Source organism: Macrobrachium rosenbergii, chromosome 56 (genome assembly GCF_040412425.1).
Source record: "Macrobrachium rosenbergii isolate ZJJX-2024 chromosome 56, ASM4041242v1, whole genome shotgun sequence".
Classification (NCBI taxonomy): Eukaryota; Metazoa; Arthropoda; class Malacostraca; order Decapoda; family Palaemonidae; genus Macrobrachium; species Macrobrachium rosenbergii.
In genome coordinates this window covers 41,799,584-41,814,139 of record NC_089796.1, presented here as the reverse complement: position 1 = coordinate 41,814,139, position 14,556 = coordinate 41,799,584, and the positions used below count along the sequence as shown (strand labels likewise).

The following is a 14,556-nucleotide window of genomic DNA, read 5'->3' as shown; positions in this document are numbered from 1 at the left end:
ATCATTATAATGCTGTATCATCCAAATGATCTCTACAAAATGCCTCTGAAACTCAGAGGTGTCAAGTCCTGGGGCACCTCCTGAGTTGCTCCCTCCACAGGAAAGGGACACTCACCAGAGCCCCCCGGCAATCTTTCAACCACTCGAGCATACGTCTTGTCTAGTCCTAAGACCTAACCAGGAACATAGGTGTCCATAGAAGGGCTGGGATGAGAACAAGAATGGTCCTGGTCCCGGCCCCAGACCTGTCCACCTCTCAGCTCTCAAAAAACCCCAAGGAGGTGGAGGGGACAGCTGAGGGATCACGAGCACCCTTACCCAGCCTGTCAAAGACTGAGGTCTTGACAGGTGAGCAAGCTGTGGGAGGTCGTGAACCTGCAGTGACAATGTCTGCACGGGCTAGGGAGAGTGGTCCCACTCACATGAACAAGGTCAAGGGCTGTCCTGTAAGTGTGCTCCAATCTTCTTAGAAGCTGTAGCTTCTACAAGTGGAGATTGAGCAGGGGACCTCCTCTTGCCTGCCCTGGGTGAGCAGGCCAGTTAGGACAGACCACAATCACGGGACTCCTGAGCCTCTCTCTTTGAAGAGAAGGAAGGGGTTGGTGAGGAAGCACCTGCACGCTCTTGCTTATCTCTTACTGGGCCACACTGACAGTTTGGTCTGGATCAGTAGACCAGGGACCCTTGCCAGCCTGGGTAGGCGAGCTATTGGGGCCGGTATCAGTACACCAGGGGTTTGGGGAATCCCCGGTAGCTGATGCACCTGTGCACTCAGCAACGGGAGCGGCAGTACTAGCGGCATCACTAGCAAGAGAACCAGCAGTCCTCTCTGCAGGAGAGGGCTAGCCGCTAGAGGCACTAAGAGATTTCCTGTAGGCAGGCAAGGCAACCTTTTTCTTCCTCCACTTGCTAGCTTTGCAAGAAGGGGAGAAGGCGACCGCATTCAAGGACGAAAACAAAAACAAAGATGATGATGACGACTTCCTTCTCCTCTTCTTAAACTACTTCTCCATGCTGAGCACAGCCTTAGACAGCAGCGTGTGGAGGAGGACATCACCTAAGAATAAAGCAGACAACAGCACCTGGGGACACATCATCGAGGCCACATGTGGAGTTACCACTGAAGTAGGGGTAGTCCTAGAGCTGATGGACACCAGTACAATAGAAGCTGTCATGGTAATTTTTTAGGCAATTACCGGAAGGCCTTGCACAGCCTTCAAGTGATCAAAAAGAACTGACACACTCAGCTCCCCTGAGAGACTTAAGGTCCCTAAATCCCTTGGCTTCCACAGCACTTGCAAAAAAAATCGAGTTAGGAGAGTAAGCCTCCCTATGCTCTGAAAACAAGCACCCACCCAGGGGCAACTCTTCCTCCAAGCAGAGAGAGACTCACATAGAGGAACCAGCCTGGTCGTCCCCCCCCCCCCCGCCCACCGCAGTGGTTCTCTATCGACACAGCGGTAAGAGCCAGCAAAGGGAAAACCCCTCTCCTTTGAGTGGTAACAGCAAGCCAAAGTTTGGGGCCAGAGGGAAGAAGGAACCAAATAGAACCTTCAGTGTCACTGGCAGAGTATTGCACTCTGATGACACAATCTTCTCCCTCTTCTTCCTCCTGGCATACTTCACACACACTGTCAGAAGGCCAAACTCAGGGCTCTGAACACAGGCTGTTCTGGTTACTTTCATGCCTATAGCATGATACACAAAGGGTATGAGGGTCAACCTCGATTGAGGAGAGGAACCGGTTACACGGCCTGTCCTTCCTTGGACAGTGCCTGAGTGCCTGCAATTTCCTCTCCAAAGATGGCTTACATGATTTAGGGGTTTGCATTATCAAAAACAACAATATATTTCAATCAGCAATAAACAAGAAAACATAAGAAAGCAAACAGCCATCAGGCAGAGAAGCTCAGAGATGTCTTCACATGACAACAGTGCCGAAAGCAAAGTGGAGTGCAATACAACAGGTGGGCGGAGCTTCCCCCTACCTGTCGGTAACAATGATCTTGTCTGAAAGTTAAACAGCTGTTCCTGCTCACATCCACAAGCTAAATATTACGTAACGAACAAAGGTTTGTATATGAGTAGGAACAAATACCAATTTCACTATTACGTATCAACAAAAACCCAATAGTTATGTATTTGATGCTTCAACTGAATCAACAATCATAATTACATGCTGAACGCCCCCTTTATCCCTTTGATGATAAACGGATGTTCAAAATAAATTTTGTCCAACTGAGCACAACCCATCTAAGATTGAAAAGAAATTCCCTAATACAGCTAACGACTACACAGATTCTGCCAAACAATTAGATTCTGTTTCTCCAAACAAGAATGAACAATAAATTATTGCCCCGTTACTCATTCTCAAAACATAAAGCAATAATGTTAATAATAGTATTTTTACCCTCAAAATGTTAATAACAGCATTCTTACCCCATGTTAAGCTAAGTATACCTTAGTTTAACCAGACCACTGAGCTGAGTAATAGCTCTCCAAGGGCTGGCCCGAAGGATTAGATTTATTTTACATGGCTAAGAACCGATTGATTACCTAGCAACGGGACCTACAGCTTATTGTGGAATCCAAACCACATTATAGCAAGAAATTAATTTCTATCACCAGAAATATATTCCTCTAATTCTTCATTGGCTGGTCGGAGAATCGAACGCTGGCCAGCAGAGTGCTAGCTGAGAATGGTACCCACCTACCCAATGAGGAACAATAATCTTACCCCAAAAGATACATGAGATGTTAAGGGCAAATTACACAGAAACACACACATATACAATATATATAGAGGGAGAGAGAGAGAGAGAGAGAGAGAGAGAGAGAGAGAGAGAGAGAGAGAGAGAGAGAGAGAGAGAGAGAGAGAGAGAGAGTTTTATATATATATATATATATATATATATATATATATATATATATATATATATATATATATTTATAAATATTAATATATATATATACATGTAATATATATTATTTATTATTATATATATATATATATATATATATATATATATATATATATTACATACATATATATACAATATATATATATATATATATATATATATATATATATATATATATATATATATATATATATATATATATATATATATATAGATTAGTGTGAGGAGTCAGGAGTCAATCCATATTTAAAATCATCAATAAAGGGAATACAACACACACAGATGTACAGGCTGAGTTTATTCCATTTTTCATAATTATCCATTTAATTAGAGCCCTGATGATGTACTAAATGGATAATTATGAAACGTTAGAATAAGGTCAGCTTGTACATCTGTGTGTCCTCTTCCTTTATTGATGATTTTTTATATATATATATATATATATATATATATATATATATATATATATATATATATATATATATATATATATATATATATATATAAATGTGCATTAATGCTTATAAATGGATAAGTGAAATTTAGACAGGAAAAAAATACATTTTGGGAAGTGACTTGCAAATTGGCTAAAAGATAATCCCTCTATTTCTTCTCCTGTCTCATTTTCACTTTTCCACTGGATCATCCTCATCTGCAGACTAATGACACACCTGCAGTGGAGAGGCTCATGCCTATCGCCACCCACACATCTTCCATTGGTCACAAACCTCAGGGCACAACAACAGGATGAGGAGAAATCCTACCTGTAGGCTGTCTTAAGGGTTGTAAAGAAATATCTTGACCAATAAATTGCTGGATCTACCCTTTAGGCATACCCTCGTGGATCTGATGACCTGGCCAATGATTAAACTCATTGACATTAGGCTAACTTCCAAGATTGTTGACCTCACTGATGGGATGCCTAATTATTCTTAGGCCCTCCTTTGAAGATCTTCACAGCACTGTAAATACAGGAAAGTTTTCGAGAAGTCAGTTGGCCGGAGCACGAGCTAGCAGAAGTAACAGCCAAAGACATGTCAACATAGCCTCACTTAATGGTCAAGTCAGCAACAAAATCAGTACTGCACACACACACACTAGTCTAAGGGCAGAAAACCTGAAGTCTTAGTAGCGGCGCCATTCAGCGCCATTAAGTCTCGTCCTTGGTCCTCATCGACACATAGTCCTAACCGAACCACTCCTTCCTGCTTTGAGCCCATTCAATGTCACCTGATTACCGGAACCGATCACGGCAGATTATTATTATTATAATTATTATTATTAAAATAGTTTAACCAGACCACTGAGCAACCACGGCAGAAAAGTGAAGTCCCCGCACTGACAGTAAGAGCAAGGCGGAAGTGAAGAGTCATTTCTTTGAAGTGAACAACTGATTCAGAATGGGGAGAGAAATGAAGTTATGTTACAACGTTATGACAAATAAAGGGGTAAAGTTGATAGGAAACGTTTTTTGAAATCATAAAAGTGTTGTAATAGTTTGTGATAATGATACTTGCTGCTTCTGAAATTCCATAACAATCATTATCACAGTTCACAATAGCAACTGTCAGAGAATTACTGGTGCGTGTAGATATTTTTATACTTGAAAGTTTATAAAGTTGAGGTGCATTTTCTGTTTATAATTTCACATTATTGCTTCTGATCTTGTCATGAGAATTATACTGCACACCCTTGGTGACTGACTGAATTAATTATCTGCTGGGGACAGAAATAGTCAAAGGTGGTTACATATGTAGTCACTCATCTCTGCATTATTGTTTATACTCTTCTTCTGTTAACATGCTTTTTCCCATTTTTTGTATGGGGTAAGCACGATGCCTCTTTTGAAGGACTTTGATTTGGCTTTGGGGTAGACTGTAGTCTCGATTGGCTGCCCTGCCTGACATTGCTTAGACCCCGGTGGCTTATGTACATATATCGTACCAAATCACCAGCTCCCTTTCTCCCAGCAGCGAGGAGAGTTGAGCAGTTAGGTCGACAGTTCGAGACGATGTTGGAGTGGCTTTGTTTGTGTATGTATTAGTCTGTAACACCCATTTGCTTTTAGCAAACCTATCCGTTGATTATATACATAATCCCGGGGTGTCTACACGGATAACAAAGTGTCCGCCTCTCTGACCGGTCAGCAGCGGATTTGAATCCACGCCACAGACCTCTATGAAGTCCGAAGCTGCTGCTCTACCGATCTGGCCATCGAGGCACTCATTATTGCTTATATTCTGTACTCGGGATAAGTTTCATTGCAATGTATTGCTGTTATAAAAGTAACTCGCGTAAAATTAGTATCCCAATTGGGGGAGAGAATGCCACACAGTAAATTGCTGTTCTCAATTGCTCTTCAATGTGTGAATATAACCTTTGGTATTTATCTAGTGGTTAAGTTAAGGGAGTGCCTGAGTGAATGAGCTGCATGTTCATACTAACTTTGGTACTCTGGGCAGTCGCGATAATTGTAATTAGAATATTTTATATTCCAAGAAAAAGTCCATTTTGCTGTCGTGTAAAAGCAGTGTTTTTCATTTTGCATTAGTGTTAATTCTGCAGGTGTAACTGTTGTGATTCAGTGCACCTAAATTCTTTTATACGAGACATATTTTGCAATAGTAGTGATGCTCTGTTTACATCAGTATTTGAGTCTCTGAGATGTGTGTCTGCACTGATTCACTGTTCTTCAAGTTTGCATTATAAGAGGTCGTATTTGTATTCATGTTTTACTCACACAGGAGATATGTCTGTGATTTTTCAGTATTATTTTTTAAATCTCTTACTTGAGACATTTTTTTTCAGTATTGAGGTTCACTTATGCAGGATTTGTGATCATTCAGTGGTGTATAGTCGTCGCTACGCGTTAGTGGTCATACCAAAAAATCACCATCTTGATTTTTGTAAGCGGCGGCTGAGGAAATTCCTATTTTCCTTTTGTCGCTATTACTGTAAACTACTGTAGCATTTATTTTTATGTGACTCATGTGTGTACGTTTCTGTTAGTTCTCCGAGTCACTGCATGTTTTTCATCGTGATTCTTTTTTTTGTGCATTAGTCTCGTATGTCCACTTGTTTTCTTCGTGTATGTCTTTATTACTTTTTGTTTTTATTTCTTATACTTGACTGAATTGTTGAATGAAGTGTAAACTGCAGAATCTTGGTCGTATCGGCAAAAAGTTCTCAGCTCCTATCCACTCTGGTTTAATATTATCTGTGTGAAACCGCCTAGTGACGATTAAACGTACATTGGATATAGAATTTAGGCCAAAGGCCAAGTGCTGGGACCTATGAGGTCATTCAGCGCCGAAACGGAAATTGACAGTAAAAGGTCTGAAAGGTGTAACTGGAGGAAAACCTCAAAGCAGTTGCTCTATGAATCAACTGTTAGTAGAGGCTGGAAAGTAAGATGGAAGAAAGAAAATATGAAAGAAGGTACAGTAAAAGGAACGAAAGGGGTAGTAGCTAGGGGTCTACGGCACGCTGCAAAGAACCTTAAGTAATGCCTGCAGTGCACCGCACGAGGTGCACTGACGGCACTACCCCCTACGAGGTTAAATGCAGTGTGTCCACTCTCCCAGTGAGAAACGGTGTGACGTGCTGGAGGCCTTGGGGATACAAAGCTCCACCTCTGAGAGTTCACTTCTGAGATTGAGAGAGAGAGAGAGAGAGAGAGAGAGAGAGAGAGAGCATTATTAGGATAAGATAATGCCTCTCCATTATTCTCTCTCTCTCTCTCTCTCTCTCTCTCTCTCTCTCTCTCTCTCTCTCTCTCTCTCTCAAATTTCATGTAAAAAGTAACAAAGATCCAATCCAAGGAAGTTAAGCCGCGAGAAATGTCACTCGGTCCGCCCTGCAACGGCCCTGCAAAGAATTGCAGTACGTGCTACGGCAAACCCCAGTCCCCAAATTCATCCATATCCCCTTTAAGCTCAGGTTCCCGCCCTTTCCCCCCACCCTACCCCACCCGCCAGCAACCTGGTCCGACGTGTAGCGACGGTTTAAGCGGCAAGCCAGCCAGCCAGCCAGCCAGCCAAAGGCAGAGGAAATCCAGAGCCAGCAAGAGCATCTCTTTCTCGCCATTATACTGCACCAGTCTCGGTATATTCGAATTCATTATACCACATTAGCCGAGATTCAAAAATGAAATCTATACACAGGGAAACGCCCGGTATTTTTTATTATAAACTTGCCATATGAGGGTAAAGTTTACATTGCGCCTTCCTCCCGATCCCACACTCAAACGAAACTGTAACAGGTATATATCCCATAGCCCTCTTTTATGGAACCACCACCATTACAGATAAAATAAAATAGGAGAGCTTAATTGCGGTCACAGCAGCTATGTCGGGACAGATTTGCATCCCTCATTTCCACTTAACAAACCGCAACTGCACCTCCATTAGTTTTTTGGGGGGTGGAGAGGATGATCCCTTGGTCCTTGAATAAATGGTCTCATTTTCAAGAGCTTAATTATATTTACGTGGAGAAAATTCACCCGCATGCAATTCAACCGGTCTGATTTCAAACAGACCCGAAAGGTTGCTTTTTGTATAATTGCAATCATCAAATCTGTTCCTGGAATAGGGAAAAATTATATATTAGCTTCAACAGACCAAAAGAAAGGTAGAAAGGCGAGTTTTTAATTATTTTCCCTGTATCTAAGTATTTTGTATACTTGCATTTACAGCCTCGGCTACTAGGAGATACAGAGAGTAAAATAACTGTGCGCAATTACATTTCATTCAAGCTGTAGGTCCCATTGCTAGGTAACCAATTGGTTCTTAGCCACGTAAAATAAATCTAATCCTTCAGGCCAGTCCTAGGAGAGCTGTTAATCAGCTCAGTGGTCTAGTTAAACTAAGGTATGCATAACTTTTTATAATATATATATATATATATATATATATATATATATATATATATATATATATATATATATATATATATATATATATATATATATATATATATATATATATATATATATATATATATATATATATATATATATATATATATATATATATAATTTCAGTAGATGAAACCTATTTATATGGAACAAGCATACAGGGGCCATTGACTTGAAATTCAAGCCTCCAAAGAATGATGGTTCCAACCTCCAACAGCAGACCCCACACTGCAGCAGTAACTGATCATGATACATACATACATACATACATACATACATACATACATACATACATACATATATATAATGTATATATTTCTAATGCATATAATAATATAATATACATGATATAATGTATACAATGTGTAATATAAAATGTTTCTAATATTGATAAAAAATATATACAGTATATACATACATGCATATAAGGAGTACATTAAATATATATATAATGTGCATAATATATAAAATTTACATTCATAAAATGTATTTATTGTGTGTGTGTCTGTAGGTGTGTGTGTGTATATAAATATATATATATATACTGTATATATATATATATATATATATATATATATATATATATATATATATATATATATATATATATATATATATATATATATATATATATATATATATATATATATATATATATATATATATATATATATATATATATATATATATATATATATATATATATATATATATATATATATATATATATATATATATATATATATATATATATATATATATATATAATATATACATAAAATATTTATGTATATGTATGATAAGCCTATTATTATTTATTATTATTATTATTATTATTATTATTATTATTATTATTATTATTATTATTATTATTATTAAAACAGTTTAACCAGACCACTGAGCTGACTATCAGCTCTCATAGGGCTACTTGAAGGATTTAGATGAAATAGCAGGTCTAGGCCAGAGGCCTAGCACTGGGACCAAATAGGTCATTCGGTATGATGATGAATGAATGGAAATGAAATTAAAAACTGCACAAAGGCATACACTCTTATACTGGAACACACTCACACAATAAAAACAATTATACTCAAGTTTCCATTTATGCTCACTGAAAAGATATATTAAATTTCAGAATAAGTTAAGCAACATTTTAAAATTTAGTAGTTTTAAAATTCATTAGACCCCCTAAGGGGTTTTGTGTTTTATTATTTACTTATTTTTATATTTCATTAATTAAATCACAGCTCATGAACATTAAAATTGGTATAACTGAAATGTAAAAGATTTTGACAAAATTTCCTTCATTGATCTACTTCCAAAATTTTATAATTGCTGCAGGTTATATTTTGGGCATTCACACAATACATGCGCTTGACTGTTATCAACACTTTGCATTCTGGTCATTCGGGAGGAGGGCCACGTGGACTGTTCATTAAATAAATGTAATATATATGTACATATATAAAATATTTATACATGTATATAAATATATATATTGTTACATTTTGAGGCCGGTTGGAAGAATGAAACTGGATTTTTTGTCAACTGCCTTAGGGGCCAACACCTAGCACTCAGAATATAAGCAATAAATGTAATGAATAAACTGACTTACCTTGATATCATATCTAAGTAAACAGAGAAGTGGAGGTCACCTTTAAAACCAGTCGGTAATTTTAAATTGAGTTTATTTACAAACTGAGCAATCAGGAAATTAATATGAAAGGGCTGACTGAACAGCAAGCAAGGCACATTCAATGTGCAATAAAAGCAAGAAAATGCATAGCAAATAACTGAATCTGAAAGGGCTAAAGCCCTGAAATAGTCTGACACGTAAATGAAAATCACTGCGGTTGAGATTGGTTGAATAATTTTGGGTAGCACAAAATGGGTGCAAAGGGCATCAACGATATTTTGCTTGAGATCAGTGATGTCTCGTATCTTTGCTCAATACACGATATCTTTAATATAGCCGCATAAAAAGAAGTCCTGGTGAACGAGGTGGTCAGGGAATTGGGCCATTCCTTCCAATCCACCAGCCTGGAAATGTTTTACTTAGGAACCCACAAACATGCAGTCCCCAACGTGGTGGTGCACCATCTTGCTGGAAAATGATGGTTGGTTGTAGGTCATCTAGTTGTGGTGCTACATATTCAGTCAAAAGGTTAAGGCAAACATCTGCAGTAATTGATGTCTCGAAGAAAAATGGACCAATGATTCGATTGCACATGATTCCACACCACACATTCACCTTTGGACTATCTCGGTGAAGTTCCCTAGTGACATGGGGATGTTCTGCTCCCCAGATTCTCACATTATGTGTGTTCTGTTTCCCTGAAACATGAAAGGTTACCTCATCACTAAAACAAACTCGGTTGAGGAACGTTTTATCTTCAGAAATTCGTTCCAGCATGTTAACTGCAAAATGAGTTGCATTTGGTAAATGTATAATAGCAAGTTCGTGTGTAAGACTTTGTGCACTGTTGAACATGGTAGCTGTAAGTGCCTGGCAGCAGTACAGATGGACTTTGCACACTCTTGAACGTGGTAGTTGTAAGTGTCTGCCAGCAGTATGGATAGACTTTGCACACTGTTGAACGTGGTAGCTGTAAGAGTCTGCCAGCAGTACGGATGGACTTTGTAGGAGAAAAATCAAAGGGTTGTCTTAATCAATAGATGTTTTCCTCAGATGTTCTTGGTCGTCCGCTCCTCCCTTTAACCAACACTGTCCCTACCTCCATAAATTTCTTGTGCCATGCACGAATTGACGGACATGACGGTGGATCTCTTCCATACTCAGTTCTACAGTTTCGCTGAGTCTGTGTATCCGATTTTGTTTCAATAAACCATGACACATATTGTGCCTTTTCTTGAGGAGAAGCCATTTTTTAGGGGTTCATTTAACAGTACCTCTTTCATCAACAGGGTACCTGATATACACACATGCAATGTGATTGAAAACTTTGATAACTGCTGATTACATAGAACAAATCTGATTTAGATATCTCATCAATGACTTTTGTAATATTTTTTTAAATTGTAAAGAGACTTTATGCACACCCTGTATATAACATATTTATAATGTACAAAATGTATATGTGTACATATTTATATGTATATAAACATATATAATATATATACATATGTATATATAAACATGTGTGTGTGTACTCAGGTTCCCACTTCTTTTATGACTTGTACAGGTGAAGTGGTAATGTCACAGCCTCTCATTTGAAAGGCTAACCCCAGCCTTTTAAATGAGAGGCTGGGCATTACCAATTCACTTGAACAAGTCATATAAGAAGTGAGAACCTAAGTACACACACACACACTGCTACACACACACACACACACACACACATATATATATATATATATATATATATATATATATATATATATATATATATATATATATGTGTGTGTGTGTGTGTGTGTGTGTGTGTGTGTGTGTGTGTGTGTGTACATAAAACCTCATTGCCTTATACATAAGGGACTGCATATATTACATGACTCGGGTCTGGTGCAAGAGTTTATGACTCAGACTACAACCAGAGACCGTCTGCGTGAACCAATTCACGACAGCATAATAATATATCGACAGGTGGCGGCCAACGAGACCAAAGCGCTAGAGCTGGGTGAATAATAGAGCAGCAGTGAAATTGGTCACGAGGTAAAAGGGAAAAATTCTAAATATTTACGCTTTGTGGTATGAGAAGTTCAAATGGTTAAACTCAACTAAACAATAATTGTTCGTTTACAATCTTTGTGCATTATTTTAGCGCTTGACCAATTATGGAAAAGCGCAGCACTTCGAAGCTTCGTGTAATTTTGTGGGGTCCCGTTCCACTCCTACAGTACTTCTATAAACTGTAAATGCACTGCATCATCCTAATCCTCATGAAGGCAAAGACAGTTTCGCTTTTAATGAACGAGATGCCATAAAAGTACAGTTCCGCAAACCAGCCTGTGTTCAAAAACCTATTACACAACACATTTGTAGCCTTGTTATTTATCGAGAGCATTTATGCAAATTGTACTTATCAATGTGAGCGTCCACAATCTTGCCTGGCAATAATGACGTCGTAAATAATCAGTGACGTCGCGGACAGTAACAGCATTATAACATTTAAACTTCAACCAAAAACACCCTATCGTTTATGGAAGCTGCAAAAGCTTATTCTACGAAAATCGTTATGAACGTCAGGAACTTCTTCATTTTCAGCAAAATAATTCAATTTGCAACCTGCTTTCCGGCACTCACTACCGTCTAGTGTAGAAGTTTTTGAAATACTAAATAACAAACGGGCTCCTACTTTTTGAAATTCCTCTCTCTTCTACACAGAATGAGACCTGGAAGTTTGAGGCAGAAAAACAAGTATTAAATGTGAGCATATAAATAACCAAGCATACTATTAAAATCTCTCGTCCTACGCAAACAAGGTGACCACACTTACCTTGTCAGTGGGGATGTGCGGAGTTGGTTATTGGATGCCATACACACGCGATCCTCTTACTGAGTTGATCTCGCAGAAACTGAACAAAAAATCTCTGCATAAAGTTCCAGTAGGCTTTCTCAGGGGACGCTTTCTCACGCACCCACTAGAGTTGTCATTCAGGCCATATTCCTAACAATGCCTACAAATGCTCACTGCGGTCGAACAGCCGATGCGGCTACGTCTGTTGACACAAACCACTCCAGCGGAAACAAGAGCACGGTAGAAAGGTTCACTACTTCAACCTCAAATGCTTTGGCACAGCACTGTATGACATTACACGCACTTTACACCATGACCGCTAGATCAAACACCAAGATGATGATTCTCGTTTACATGCAACGATTCCACCCTTCTTTTCCACCACCTGTCTCTACCCTCTTCGCTCTCCTCAGGAATTGTCTGATGCTGCATAACTAAATGCAGTCCCTGCAGCCTCAGCCTGCCTGCAAAATGAATATAAAATCATCAGAAATTCTGGTGGTTATATATATATATATATATATATATATATATATATATATATATATATATATATATAATATATATATATATATATATATATATATATATATATATATGTATATATATATATATATATATATATATGTATATATATATATGTATATATATATATATATATATATATATATATATATATATATATATATATATATATATATGTTGATTACAGGCAAAAGGACAAAGCAACCACAAATATCTTAAAGACACGATTTAGGTCATGCACATAAAGTACAATAAAAATATGGAAATACAGTTGCATTAATATGAAAATATAATTGCATTAATAATATGAAAATATAATTGTAAGTGTATGAGAGAGAGAGAGAGAGAGAGAGAGAGAGAGAGAGAGAGAGAGAGAGAGAGAGAGAGAGAGAGAGAAAACCAAAGCTAAATGCATTCCACATGAAATATAATCGTATAGTATCTGACAACAATAAATCTTATTTACTCCAACGCTGTTGGACTAGTTATTTATTCTCCATACTTGTGGTTTATCGGCGAAAGAGTTTCAACACTGAATGATTAATTAAATTTAGGCTGTCAAGCCAAGCACTGAGGCACTTTCGGACACTTTCGGAGTTGGAGGGTTTAGATGACAAGATAAAGAGATACAAAAATTAAAGATGAAGTACAAGGATCTCACGATTGAAGAGAGAAAGCGGGAATGGAGTTATAGAGATAAATAACTTCAATAGCCACAGTATAAGTAACTGAAAGCTTTTATATCTATCGTTACACTAAAAAAAATACTTATCGAACGCCTTAAATTACATATGAATCAAGAAAATACAAAATTCATCGCTGGGATCATGGCGAACTGTAGCAGTAACGATTGTAATGAGATAGTTATCGTCACTTTCAGTGTCCATAACGGGGTTTTGACCGTAACGATTCTTGCGTGGATACGAAGGAATCTTAGAAAAAATTCTAGCCCAATAAAAGGAAACTCTTTGGGAATAAGTGAAAAAATATTATCTACTACTCTGCAGAACAATTTAACAGTACCTTAGCACCCTATATTTGGAAGTGGGAATTATTATTATTATTATTTTTTTTTGGGGGGGTTCTATCACAGTCATCCTATTCGACTGGGTGGTTTTTATAGTGTGGGGTTCCGGGTTGCATCCTGCCTCCTTAGGAATCCATCACTTTTGTCACTATGTGCGCTGTTTCTAGTAGCACACTTTTTTGAGTGAGTCCTGGAGCTGCTTCGGCATCTAGTTTTTCCAGATTCCTTGTCAGTGATCTTGGGATCGTGCCTAGTGTTCCTATGATTATGGGTACGATTCCCACTGGCATATTCCATATCCTTCTTATTTCGATGTTCAGGTCTTGATACTTTTCAATTTTCTCTCTTTCTTTCACTTCTACTTTGGTGTTCCATGGTATTGCGACACCAATGAGTGATACTTTCTTCTTGATTTTATCAATCAACGTCACGTCTGGTCTATTGGCACGTATCATCTGTTCTGAAACCATAGTCCCAGAGGATTTTTGCCTGATCGTTTTCTATAACTCCCTCAGGTTGGTGTTCGTACCACTTATTACTGCAATCTAGCTGGTGTTTCTTGCACAGGCTCCAGTGGAGGGCTTTTGCTACTGAATCATGCCTCTTTTTGTACTGGTTCTGTGCAAGCGCCGGACATTCACTTGCTATGTGGTTTATGGTCTCGTCTTTCATAATGCACTTCCTGCATAT

General features: G+C 38.0%; 1 protein-coding gene across 1 annotated transcript in view; it reads right to left on the bottom strand.

The window, feature by feature from the left end:
* The window catches only part of LOC136836419 (uncharacterized), a 471,898-nt gene that overhangs the window by 357,425 nt on the left and 99,917 nt on the right, over positions 1–14,556 (bottom strand). Inside the window, exon 2 of the mRNA XM_067100638.1 lies at positions 12,294–12,778. The gene's annotated coding sequence lies outside the window, so the exon portion shown is untranslated. The remainder of the gene's footprint in view (positions 1–12,293; positions 12,779–14,556) is intronic.